Source organism: Neofelis nebulosa, chromosome 5, assembly GCF_028018385.1.
Source record: "Neofelis nebulosa isolate mNeoNeb1 chromosome 5, mNeoNeb1.pri, whole genome shotgun sequence".
In the NCBI taxonomy this organism is placed as follows: Eukaryota; Metazoa; Chordata; class Mammalia; order Carnivora; family Felidae; genus Neofelis; species Neofelis nebulosa.
Window position 1 is genome coordinate 108,803,631 of NC_080786.1, and position 12,011 is coordinate 108,815,641.

Here is a 12,011-nt window from a genome sequence, read left to right on the forward strand (position 1 = left end):
CTCTTCTTGATGGATAGACCCTGTAATTGTGATATTATGATATTATGATGCCCTTCTTCATCTCTTGTTACAGCCTTTAGAGTAAAATCTAGTTTGTCTGATATAAGTGTGGCTACGCCAGCTTTCTTTTGACTTCCCCATCCCCTCACTTTCAATCTGCAGGTATCCTGAGATCTAAAATGGGTCTCTTATACACAGCAAATAGATAGGTCTTGGTTTTTTTGTTTTTGTTTTGTTTTTTGTTTTTTTAATTCATTCTGATACCCTGTGTCTTTTGATTGGAGCATTCAGTCCATTTACATTCAGTGTTATTATTGAAATATATGGACTTAGTGTCATTGTGTTATCTATGGGTTTCATGCTTATCTGTCATGTGTTATCTATGGGTTTCATGTCGCTGGTCCTTTGTAGTCTTTGCAACATTCTACTCATAGAGTCCTCCTTAGGATTTCTTGTAGGGCTGGTTTAGTGGTGATAAATTCCTTCAGTTATTATTTTTCTGGGAAAACCTTTATCTCTCCTTCTATTGTGAATGACAGCCTTGGTGGATAAAGGATTCTTGGCTGCATATTTTTCCTATTCAGCACATTGAATATTTTCTCCCACTCTCTTCTGGCCTGCCAAGTTTCAGTAGATAGGTCTGCTACTACCTTTATGTGTCAACCCTTGTAGGTCAAGGCCCATTTGTCCCTAGATGCTTTCAGAATTCTCTCTTTATCTTTGTATTTTGCCAGTTTCACTATATGTCATACAGAAGATTGATTCCTGTTATGTCTGAAGGGAGTTCTCTGTTCCTCCTGGATTCCAATGTCTGTTTCCCTCCCTAGATTGGGGACGTTCTCAGCTATGATTTGTTCAAGTACACCTTCTGCCCCTTTCTTTCTTTCTCTCTTCTTCTTATGGAACTCCTATGATATGGATATTATTACATTTCATTGAATCAGTTAGTTCTCTAATTCTCTCCTCATGGTCTAGAATTTTTTTTTATCTCTCTTTTTCTCAGCTTTATCTTTTTCCATAATTTTATCTGGTATTTCACTTATTCTCTCCTCTGCCACTTCTATCCTCCCTGTCACTGCATCTAGTTTATTTTGCACCTCATGTGCATCATTTTTTAATTTGTCATGACTATTTTATAGTTCCTTGATCTCTGCAGCAATAGATTCTCTGCTGTCTTCTATGCTTTTTTCAAAACCAGCAATTAATCTTATGACTATTGTTCTAAATTCTTGATCAGATATATTGTTTATATCTGTTTGGAGCAATTCTAGAGCTATCACTTCTTTCTGGAATTTCTTTTAATAATTCTTCTGTTTCATCATTTTGGCTAGCTTTCTGTCCCTTATGTGTTTTAAGAGCTTGTTATGTGCCTTGCACCTGCGAGCACTACTATATTAAAGAGGGGTCATACACTGTCCATAGCCTGGCCCTTCAGGAGGTGTATTTTGGAGTGTGTTACATGCATTCTGTTGTTGTGACTCTGGTTGCTTTATCTCCCTACTCTTAATGAGGTTTTGGACCCTCCACCAGGTGTGCTTTGATTTGTTCATTGAAGCAGCTCTGGAAAACAAAAATTAAAACAAGAAAAAAAAACAATGAGAGGGAAGTGGTGGTGGTGGTGGAACAGGACTTATCTCATACAAAGAGAGAAATGACAGGGGTGGAGAAAAAGGAAAGAAAAGAAAATTGACCAGACAGAGAATCTATATGGCTTAATCCAGAGAGAGAAAAGAAAATAATGGAGATATACAACAGGTATAAAGAGAATAGATTAAATATGTCTGCTTAAACAAGCCAACAACCAGAATAACCAGACTAGAGAAGGGAAGAAACAAGAAGGAGAAAAGGAAGAATATATATATAAAGAATTGTTGAAGAATTACATCAGAAAATGAAAACCACTGGGTGCCTTGGAATGGGTGGCAGTGCTGGTCTGGAGGAGGGGCTGTCTGGTTGGTCAGGGTCACTCTCCATAGATAGGCAGTTACCAGGCATGGAGGGGCATGGTTTTATGTAGGCAAGTCCCGTCTCCACTGTGGACCCACTGTCCTTTCACTGAGGCCCCACCTTGTTGGCAATGGGGAGAAAAATGGTGACATCCCAAGTCTCTCCTCCCCAGACAGGGTGTCCCAAACCATTCTCTTCAGACAGTCCTCATAGTGCTGCGTGGGCGCAAGTGGGCCGTTTTTTGTTTGTCTGTTTGTTTTCCCACTCCACAGTGTCCTGCGACTCCCCGGGGCTTGTCTGGGATTCAAACCCAGATATCCTAAAGGGTCCTGCTCCATGTGCCCTGATTCCAGGGAAGTGCCACTCTGCTCCACTGAAGGTTCTCCTTACAGTGCCATGCAGGCAGGAATGAGTCAGTTTGTCCCACTCAGCTGACTCCCTTGCCTCCCTGGGGCTTGGCTGGGATTTAAACCCCACTGTCTTAGAGGGTCCTGCTCTGTGCGCCCTGGTTCCAGGGAAGTGCTGCTATGCTCCACCAGTAAATGGCCTCTGGCTGGTGGGCGCAGGGTGGGTCCTTTGTCATTTGAACAGCTATGTGCCTTCTTTCCACAGCACTCAAGGGAGGGGATTGCTTTCTCCCACTGTGGACTGCTCCTCCGAACTAGTTACCAAGCATGGGGCTGGCGCCCCTCCTCCCCAGGTGCGAGAACAGGGCAGCCAACCCCAGTCTGGAGAAAGCCCCGTGGTTAGTAATTGCATCTTTCTGTTTTTGTTTTTGTTTTTTTAATGATCCCTGGTTCATGTTTTTCTCTTGTCCAAATATAGTCATACACTTCCTCAGCCTCTCTCTCTTCCCTCCGCAAAAGGAGATCCCTTCCCTCCATACCTACGCTGACCATTTTATCTCTCCCAGTTTGCAATCACACACCTATGGCCTGCCAGGTTGTCCCCATGGACCTCTGGAGATGTCTCTGTCATTCTGCAACCTGGACTCCTGGAATTCAAAGTCCTCTAGCCTCTAGACTGCTGTGTTTGAGGGATGAGGGAACTTCAAGTCCCCCTACTTCTCAGCCATGTTAGATCTCCTCTCTCTGATGTTTCTGTTGTAATTGTTTTCAGGTGCCATAAACTACACCCAAATAATGCTGCAAACTTAATCACTAAAATTTCTGTGTGTCTCACTGCTCCACTTACTGGCTGTTCTCCTATTTCTCTCCCTGACCTCAGGCCTCTCTATTCCCTGAGACACAATAATATCAAAGTTAGGCCAAATGGCCTCTAAGTGTTCAACTAAAAGGAAGGAGTTGTACATCTCTCACTTTAAATTAAAAGTTAGAATTAATTAATCTTAGTAAGGAAGGCATGTTAAAAGCTGAGATCAGCCAAAATGTAGGTGTCTTACAGCAAACAGCCAAGTTGGAAAAGCAAAGGAAAAGTTATTGAAGGAAATCAGAAGTGTTACTTCAGTGAACAAATGAATGACAAGAAAGCAAAACAACCTTATTGCTGATATGGAGAAAATTTGAGTGGTCTGGATAAAGGATCGAATCAGCCACAACATCCCCTTAAGCCAAAGCCTAATCCAGAGCAAGGCCCTAACACTCTTCAACTCTATGAAGTCTGAGAGAGGTGAAAAAGCTACAGAAGAAAAGTTTGAAAGTAGCAGAGGTTGGTCAGAAAAGAGAGCCGTATATGGGGGAAAAAAATGCCATCTAGGAATTTCAGAGATGGAGAGCAGAAGTCAGTGCCTGGCTTCAAAGATACTCTTATGAAGGGCTAATACAGCTGGTGACTTTAAGTTGAAGCCAATGCTCATTTACCATTCTGAAAACTCTAGGGCCTAAGAATTATGCTAAAGCTACTATGCCTGTGCTCTAGAAATGGAAAAACAAAGCCTGGATGACAACACATCCCTTTACAACATGATTTACTGAATATTTTAAGCCCATTGTTGGAACCTACTGCTAAAAACAAAAATAATCTATTTCAAAATATTTCTACTCAATGACAATGTACCTGGTTACCCAAGAGCTCTGATGGATATGCACAATGACATGTATGTATTGTTTTCATGCCTAACACAACATTCAATCTGTAGCTCATGGATCAAGGAGTAACTTTCAAGTCTTATTATTTAAGAAAGACATTTTGTGGGGCGCCTGGGTGGCGCAGTCGGTTAAGCGTCCGACTTCAGCCAGGTCACGATCTCGCGGTCCGTGAGTTCGAGCCCCGGGTCAGGCTCTGGGCTGATGGCTCGGAGCCTGGAGCCTGTTTCCGATTCTGTGTCTCCCTCTCTCTCTGCCCCTCCCCCGTTCATGCTCTGTCTCTCTCTGTCCCAAAAATAAAAAAATAAAAATAAATAAAAATAAAAATTAAAAAAAACGTTGAAAAAAAAGAAAAAAAAGGAAAAAAAAAAGAAAGACATTTTGTAAGGCTGTGGCTTCAATAGATAGTGATTCTGCTGATAGATCTGGGCAAAATAAATTGAAAATATTTTGGAAAGGATCTACCATTCTAGATGCCATTAAAAGCACTTGTGATTCATGGAAAGAGGCCAAATATCAACATTAACAGGAGTCTGGAGGAAGGTGATTCTAATCCTCATGGAGGACTCTGAGGGGCTCAAGACTTCCATGGAGGAAATAACTCCACTGTGGTGGAAATAGCAAAAGAACTAGAATTCGAAGTGGAGCCTGAAGATTGTGACTGAATTGCTATAATCTCATGATAAAATTTTCATGTATGAGAAGTTACTTCTTATGGATAAACAAAGGAAATGATTTCTTGAGATGGAAAGTATTCTTGGTAAAGATACTGTGAATATTGTTGAAATGATAACAAAAGATTTCTAAATCTTATTAGTTGATAAAGGAGTGGCAGGGTTTGAGACGATTGACTCCAATTTTATAAGAAGTTCTACTGTGGGTAAAATGCTATCAACAGCATGTCCTGCTACAGAGAAACTATTTGTGAGGAGAAAAACTAGAGTCCACTCCACGATCTGCCATGTTGGGTTCTGTAGGTTTTGTTGCCTCTACCTTGGCCTCCAGGGCCCTGTGGGGACTTGGCCCCTCCACACTGCTATGCCAAACCTAGGTCTTACTGCAGGCCACCCTGGCAGCACTCCAGCTTGCCAGAGACTACGCTGCCTAAACATCTCCTTCCCTGAAGGCAGGAACTGCCACTGGGGATATGCTGATGGTCATCAGTCCAGTGGTAGGTTTTCAGTTTGATGAGAGACTACCACCCATCCTAAATGTACTGGAAGTGAAAGGCAGAGAGACAGGGTTGGTTTTGGAGGTGGTTCAGCATTTGGGTGAGAGCACTGTAAGGACTATTGCCATGGAGGGTACAGAAGGCTTAGTTAGAGGCCAGAAAGTCCTGTATTGTGGTGCACCAGTCAAAATTCCTGTTGGTTTTGAGACCTTGGGCAGAATCATGAATGTCATCGGAGAAACCATTGATGAGGGAGGCCCCATCAAGTTTGCACCTATTCATGCTGAGACTCCTGAGTTCATGGAGATGAGTTTTGAACAAGAAATTCTGGTTACTGCTATCAGGGTGGTGGATTTGCTGGATCCCTATGCCAAAGGAGGAAAAACGGGGTTCTTTATTGGTGCTGGAGTGTGCCAGACAGTACTGATCATGGAGTTAATTGACAATGTTGTCAAAGCCCATGGTAGTTACTCTGTGTTTGTCACAAATACTCTGGTATTTGTGAGAGGACATATGAAGGCAATGACAAACTATGAGTGATTGAGTCTGGTGTTATCACCTTAAAAGATGCTACCCCCAAGGTAGCGCTGGTGTATGGTCAAATGAAGAAACCACCTAGTGCTCATTACAAGGTAACTCTGGATGGACTGACTATTGTTGAATACTCAGAGACCAAGAGGGTCAAGATGTACTGCTATTTATAGGTAACATCTTTCACTTCACCCAGACTGGGTCTGAGGTGTCTGCTTTATTGGGCAGAATTCCTCCTGCTGTGGGCTGTCAGCCTACCCTGGCTACTGATATGGGTACCATGGAGGAAAGAATCACCACCACCAGGAAGGGATCTATTACCTCTGTACCTGCTGATGATTCTACTGACCCTTCCCCCTGCCCATTTGGATGCTACCACTGTATTGTCCCATGCTATTGTTGAGTTGGGTGTCTATCCAGCTGTGGATCCTTTGGATTCCACCTCTGGAATCCTGGATCCCAACATTGTTGGAAATGAGTATCATGATGTTGCCTATGGGGTACCAAAGATCTTATAGGACTAAAAATCCCTCTAGGACATCATTGCCACCCTGGGTATGGATGAACTTTCTGAGGAAGACAAGTTGACTGTATCCCATGCACAGAAAAATACAGCCTTTCTTGTGTCAGCCATTCCAGATTGCTGAGGTTTTCATAGATCACATGGGGAAGGTGATACCTATGAAGGAGAGTATGAAGGAGACCATCAAAGGATTCTAACAGATTTTAGCAGGTGAATATGACCATCTCCCAGAACAGCCCTTCTATATGGTAGGTCACGTTGAAGAAGCTATGGAAAAATCTGATAAGCTAGCTGAAGAGCATTCATGAGGGGATCTTTTTGGCAAACTAAGCACTCGTTTTTCATGCTATCCCTCTCCTTGCCCCTAATCCAAAAATGTCAGTTTACACTAGAGAGCACATGAGAGCCTTTCCTGAAGACATTGTATTATGTCTGAAGAGTATTTAAGGTTTCTAATAAAATGTACACCCTTCAAAAAAAGGGAGTTAATTCATGCTACAAACTTTACTGTTGTCTTATTTTCAGAAATCACCACAGCCACCGTAGCCAACATCAAGGCAAGATACTTCACCAGAAAAAAGATTGTGACTCACTAAAAGCTCAGATGATATATATATATGTATATGTATATGTATATGTATATGTATATGTATATGTATATATCTTTTTATTTTTTTATTTATTCTTAAAAAACTTTTTAAATTTTTATTTATTTTTGAGAGAGGCAGACAGAGTGCGAGTGGGGGAGGGGCAGAGAGAGAGGGAGACACAGAATCTGAAGCAGCCTCCAGGCTCTGAGCTGTCAGCACAGAGCCCGATGTAGGGCTCGAACCCACGAACCGTGAGATCATGACCTGAGCCGAAGTCGGACACTCAACCGACAGAGCCACCCAGGCACCCCTGTATATATCTTTTTAGACATAGTAGTATTGTACACTTATTAGACTACAGCAAAATGTAAACATAACTCTTATATGCATTGAGGAACCAAAAATAATATGATTTGCTTTATTGTGGTATTTACTTTATTGTGATCTTCACTTTATTATAATCATCTGTAACCAAACCTGCAATATCTATGAGGTATGCCTGTAGAATATTTTATAAGCTAGAGAATATGTAGATCCCATATAATAATTTCCCACTTTTAATTATTTTTTAAACTGTGTGTATAATAGCTTTTATAAATCAATAAAACTATTTATTGTGAGGATATTGAATTTTATTGAAATAGCACTAATTTTTAACTGTAAAATAGTTTCTTAATATAGTGTTTATACAAGTTGCATACTAATTGTGAAATCATTGTAACTGTGTAAAGATATAAAGAAGAATGTAAAGGCCAATTGAAATCCCAATACTTTGAGAAAACAGCCATAAGCATTTTAGGGCTGTACTGCAATGCCTCTCTCTTTGCACACACACACACATGTTCTTTTTACAATGAGATAATCCTTTCCATTATGCTTTGCCTGGTGGACACTTGTTCAGGGCCAGACACTTGGAAATGTAGTCTCCATCCATGCTATCTCACTCACTTTATTTGTCCCTGGGAAAGTCTCTTACTTCTAACATCTGTAATGTTGAATAAATATTTATTTAATGCAGATCTGTTTTGAAATACCCACAAGTCTTCTGTTTAAAGTAACAAAAACAGATTTACATATTAGCCTGAAGATTTACACAGGGTTCTCTCTGGAAGCACAAGTGGCAGGAAGTTCTGACACTGGGAACATTCCATCGAAAATGCCCTGCCCCTGGGTATATAACTTGAAATTCATGAACTATCAACAGGAGCTTATCTTCATTTGCCCCATGGGAGGAAAATGAAGGGAAAGTAATGGAAGGGTAATGAGCAAAGCAGAGCTTCAGTAATAGAAAAAGTAAAAACAAATTGTACTACATTTTCTTTCCCACTGCCTAATTAAGGTGCGTGTTTGTGTATATCTGTAAGTATGACCATTCTACATTCTCTCATTTAAAATTAAAAAAAATAAAGACTGATATAAAAACCTATAATAATTATGGTAATAATAGTAACTACATTTGCATTTGTAAACTGCTTTACATATTTTAAATTGTGTTGTCTTATTTAATCCACACGAGCCATTTGAGTGGCAGGGGATATATTATTCATTTAAGGAATTAGGAATCTGAGACCAAAAAAAAGTTTTGTGACTTGTTGAATGTTACAAAGCTGCTCTATGACAGACCTAGAACTAAAACTATCATATCAAGTTAGCTAATATGTAGTTCATGGTTCTTTCATGCTAAGGAACATAACCATTTCCTTTAAATTAAATCTGCAAGGAAAGCAACATGTTATGCACTAAAATATATTTAAATACAGGGCCATTTCAGGTTTCTCTGATGTACCCAAAATTTTAAGTTATAAACTGAATAGGTGTTGCATTTTAAATATTTTACCAACAGCTTATTTAAACATTATATGCTTTGCAAACATAGCTTTTGAGTGATGAGAAGAACTTTAGATATGTCAGTATAATTAGGTTCTTTTAAAACTAAGAAACAATAGGGCACCTGGGTGGCTCAGTTAGTTAAGCATCCAACTCTTGACTTCGGCTCAGGTCGTGATCTCACAGTTCATGGGCTAGACCAGTGTGAATTTCTGCATTGACAGTACAGAACCTGCGTGTTACTCTCTCTCTCCCTCTGCCCCTGCCCCACTCGTGCAAATGCTCCCTCTCTCTCACTCTCTCTCTCTCTAAAAATAAATAAATAAACTTTAAAAAGTAAGAAAATTTTAGACAGTTTAACTTATCCATAGTCATAGAGTTTTGGGGATACAGGGCAATGTGCAATGTGCAGGGCCATTTAGATTGTAAAATGAAGTGTGTGCATGTGTGTGTGTGTGTGTGTGTGTGTGTATAATTGAGTTATATAATATTAAGAAACTCAGTGATTTATCTAGTGATGCCTATTTGATAATTATTTTAATTGTTGAATTACATAGTCATGAAGGTTTTATACTGAAACTTTTTTTGTTAAAGTAATAATATATTGACAAAATGCACTCATTACGTGAGTGCAACTTCCCCAACAGATCACATTGAGTAAATATAACCACATTGGGAATAAAATTTGAACCATTATCATAACTCCAGAAACCCCTTCCTGTTCCTCTGACATCACTAAGCACCCCATATTCTGAATTCTAGTAATACAGATGAATTTCATCTCTTTTTGAACTTTATATATATGAAACATACAATGTGCACTTTTGGATTCTCAGTTTTTTGTTCAGCACTGTGTTTATGAAATTCATTTAGTTGCATGGAATTATATGTGATTGAACCACAATTATTTAAATCCATTTGACTATTGATAAACATTTGGGTTGTTTCTAATGTTGGTAATTGTCAATAATGCTAGTACAAAACTTTTCGTATAAGGCTTTTGATGAACAACATGACACATTTCTGTTGAATTTAACGCTAAGAAAGAAAGGTCTTGATCGTTGGCCTTCCTTTAGATCATCTTTAGTGAATGCTGATATATAGACATCCAAAGCATTGTCTGAAAGAATTCATTGATCTAAATCTCTGAAAAATATATTCGTTACTGCATTGAATCAGTAGACAAATTTGGAAAAAAAATATTTATTTAAAATATTGAGTCTCTAGGGGTACCTGGTTGGCTCAGTCAGTTGAGCGTCCGACTTCTGTTCAGGTAGTGATCTCACCGTTCGTGACTTCAAGCCCCGCATCAGGCTCTATGCTGACAGCTCAGACCCTGGACCCTGCTTCAGATTCTGTATCTCCCGTTCTCTCTGCCCCTCCCCTACTTGCGCTCTGTCTCTCTCTCTCCCTCAAAAATAAACATTAAAAAAAGTTTTTTAATAAAATATTGAGTCTCCAATCCACAAACGTGGCATATACCTTCATTTATTGGAGTTTTTGTACATTTTCTGTATGGTGTTTTATAGTTTTCACTATAGATAATTTAAGAAAGTTTTATATGATATTTTAAGCATTAAATATAATGGATATTATAACTAACATAATTTTAGAATGTAAGTTTCTATTTGTTGCTTGAATATGGTGAGTACAACCAGTTATTAGGTAAACCTTTTATTTAGAGATAATTTTAGATCAACTCCATTTGTAAGAAATAATACAAAGATATCTAATGTGCTTTTTACCCAGTTTCCTTCAAGGAACCTTGCAAAACTATAGTACAATATCACAACCAAAGTATTGACATTTTTACAGTCAAGACACATAAGAGTTATGGCAAACAAAGATCCCTCCTTACAGCCAAATCTACCTCTCTTCTTCCCATCTTTTACTCCTGGCAACAAATAATCTGTTCTACACTAATATCATTTTTATTTTTAAAATGTCATATAAATAGAATCAGGCAGGGTATTATCTTCTGTTATTTGACATTTGATTTAGCATAATTTCTTGCAGGTTCATCCAAGTCATTGCATCTATCAATAATTTGTTGTTATAATTGTTATTTTTTATTGTTACTTGACCAGTATTACATGGTATGGATGTTCTGTAATTGTTTAGCCTTTCCACTGAAAGACATCTGAGTTATTTCCCATTTAGGGTTATTACAAAAACCAAAAAACTGCTATTGAACATTCGTATACAGGTTTTCATGTGATTGTAAATTTTCATTTTGTTGAGATAAATTTCCAAGAGTGCAATTGCTGGGTCATATATGTGTATATTTAGTTTTATAAAACTTGCCAAATCTCTTCTGCAGGATGGCTGTATCATTTTACATTTCCACCAGCAATGTATGAGTAATCCAGTTTCTCTGTATCCTTGTAAGCATTTGATTTGTCACTATTTTTATTTTATTTTATTTTATTTTATTTTATTTTTAATTTTTAAAAATATTTACTTATTTTTCAGAGAGAGAGAGACACACACAGAGCATGAGTTGGGGGAGGGGAGAGAGAGAGAAGGAGATTCTGAATCTGAATTTGTTTTTGTTTTTTTTAATTTATTTTTTTATTCATTTTATTATTTTTTAATATATGAAATTTATTGTCAAATTGGTTTTCATACAACACCCAGTGCTCATCCCAAAAGGTGCCCTCCTCAATACCCATCACCCACCCTCCCCTCCCTCCCACCCCCCATCAACCCTCAGTTTGTTCTCAGTTTTTAACAGTCTCTTATGCTTTGGTTCTCTCTCCCACTCTAACCTCTTTTTTTTCCTTCCCCTCCCCCATGGGTTTCTGTTAAGTTTCTCAGGATCCACATAAGAGTGAAACCATATGGTATCTGTCTTTCTCTGTATGGCTTATTTCACTTAGCATCACACTCTCCAGTTCCATCCACGCTGCTACAAAAGGCCATATTTCATTCTTTCTCATTGCCACTGTAGTATTCCATTGTGTATATAAACCACAATTTCTTTATCCATTCATCAGTTGATGGACATTTAGGCTCTTTCCATAATTTGGCTATTGTTGAGAGTGCTGCTATAAACATTGGGGTACAAGTGCCCCTATGCATCAGTACTCCTGTATCCCTTGGGTAAATTCCTAGCAGTGCTATTGCTGGGTCATAGGGTAGGTCTATTTTTAATTTTCTGAGGAACCTCCACACTGCTTTCCAGAGCGGCTACACCGATTTGCATTCCCACCAACAGTGCAAGAGGGTTCCCATTTCTCCACATCCTCTCCAGCATCTATAGTCTCCTGATTTGTTCATTTTGGCCACTCTGACTGGCGTGAGGTGATATCTGAGCGTGGTTTTGATTTGTATTTCCCTGATAAGGAGCGACGTTGAACATCTTTTCATGTGCCTGT

General features: G+C 39.0%; 1 pseudogene; it reads left to right on the forward strand.

Annotated features, from left to right (window-relative positions):
• The first annotated feature begins 4,953 nt into the window (after window positions 1–4,953).
• On the forward strand, window positions 4,954–6,525 carry LOC131511413 (ATP synthase subunit beta, mitochondrial-like; annotated as a pseudogene).
• The last annotated feature ends 5,486 nt before the right edge of the window (window positions 6,526–12,011 follow it).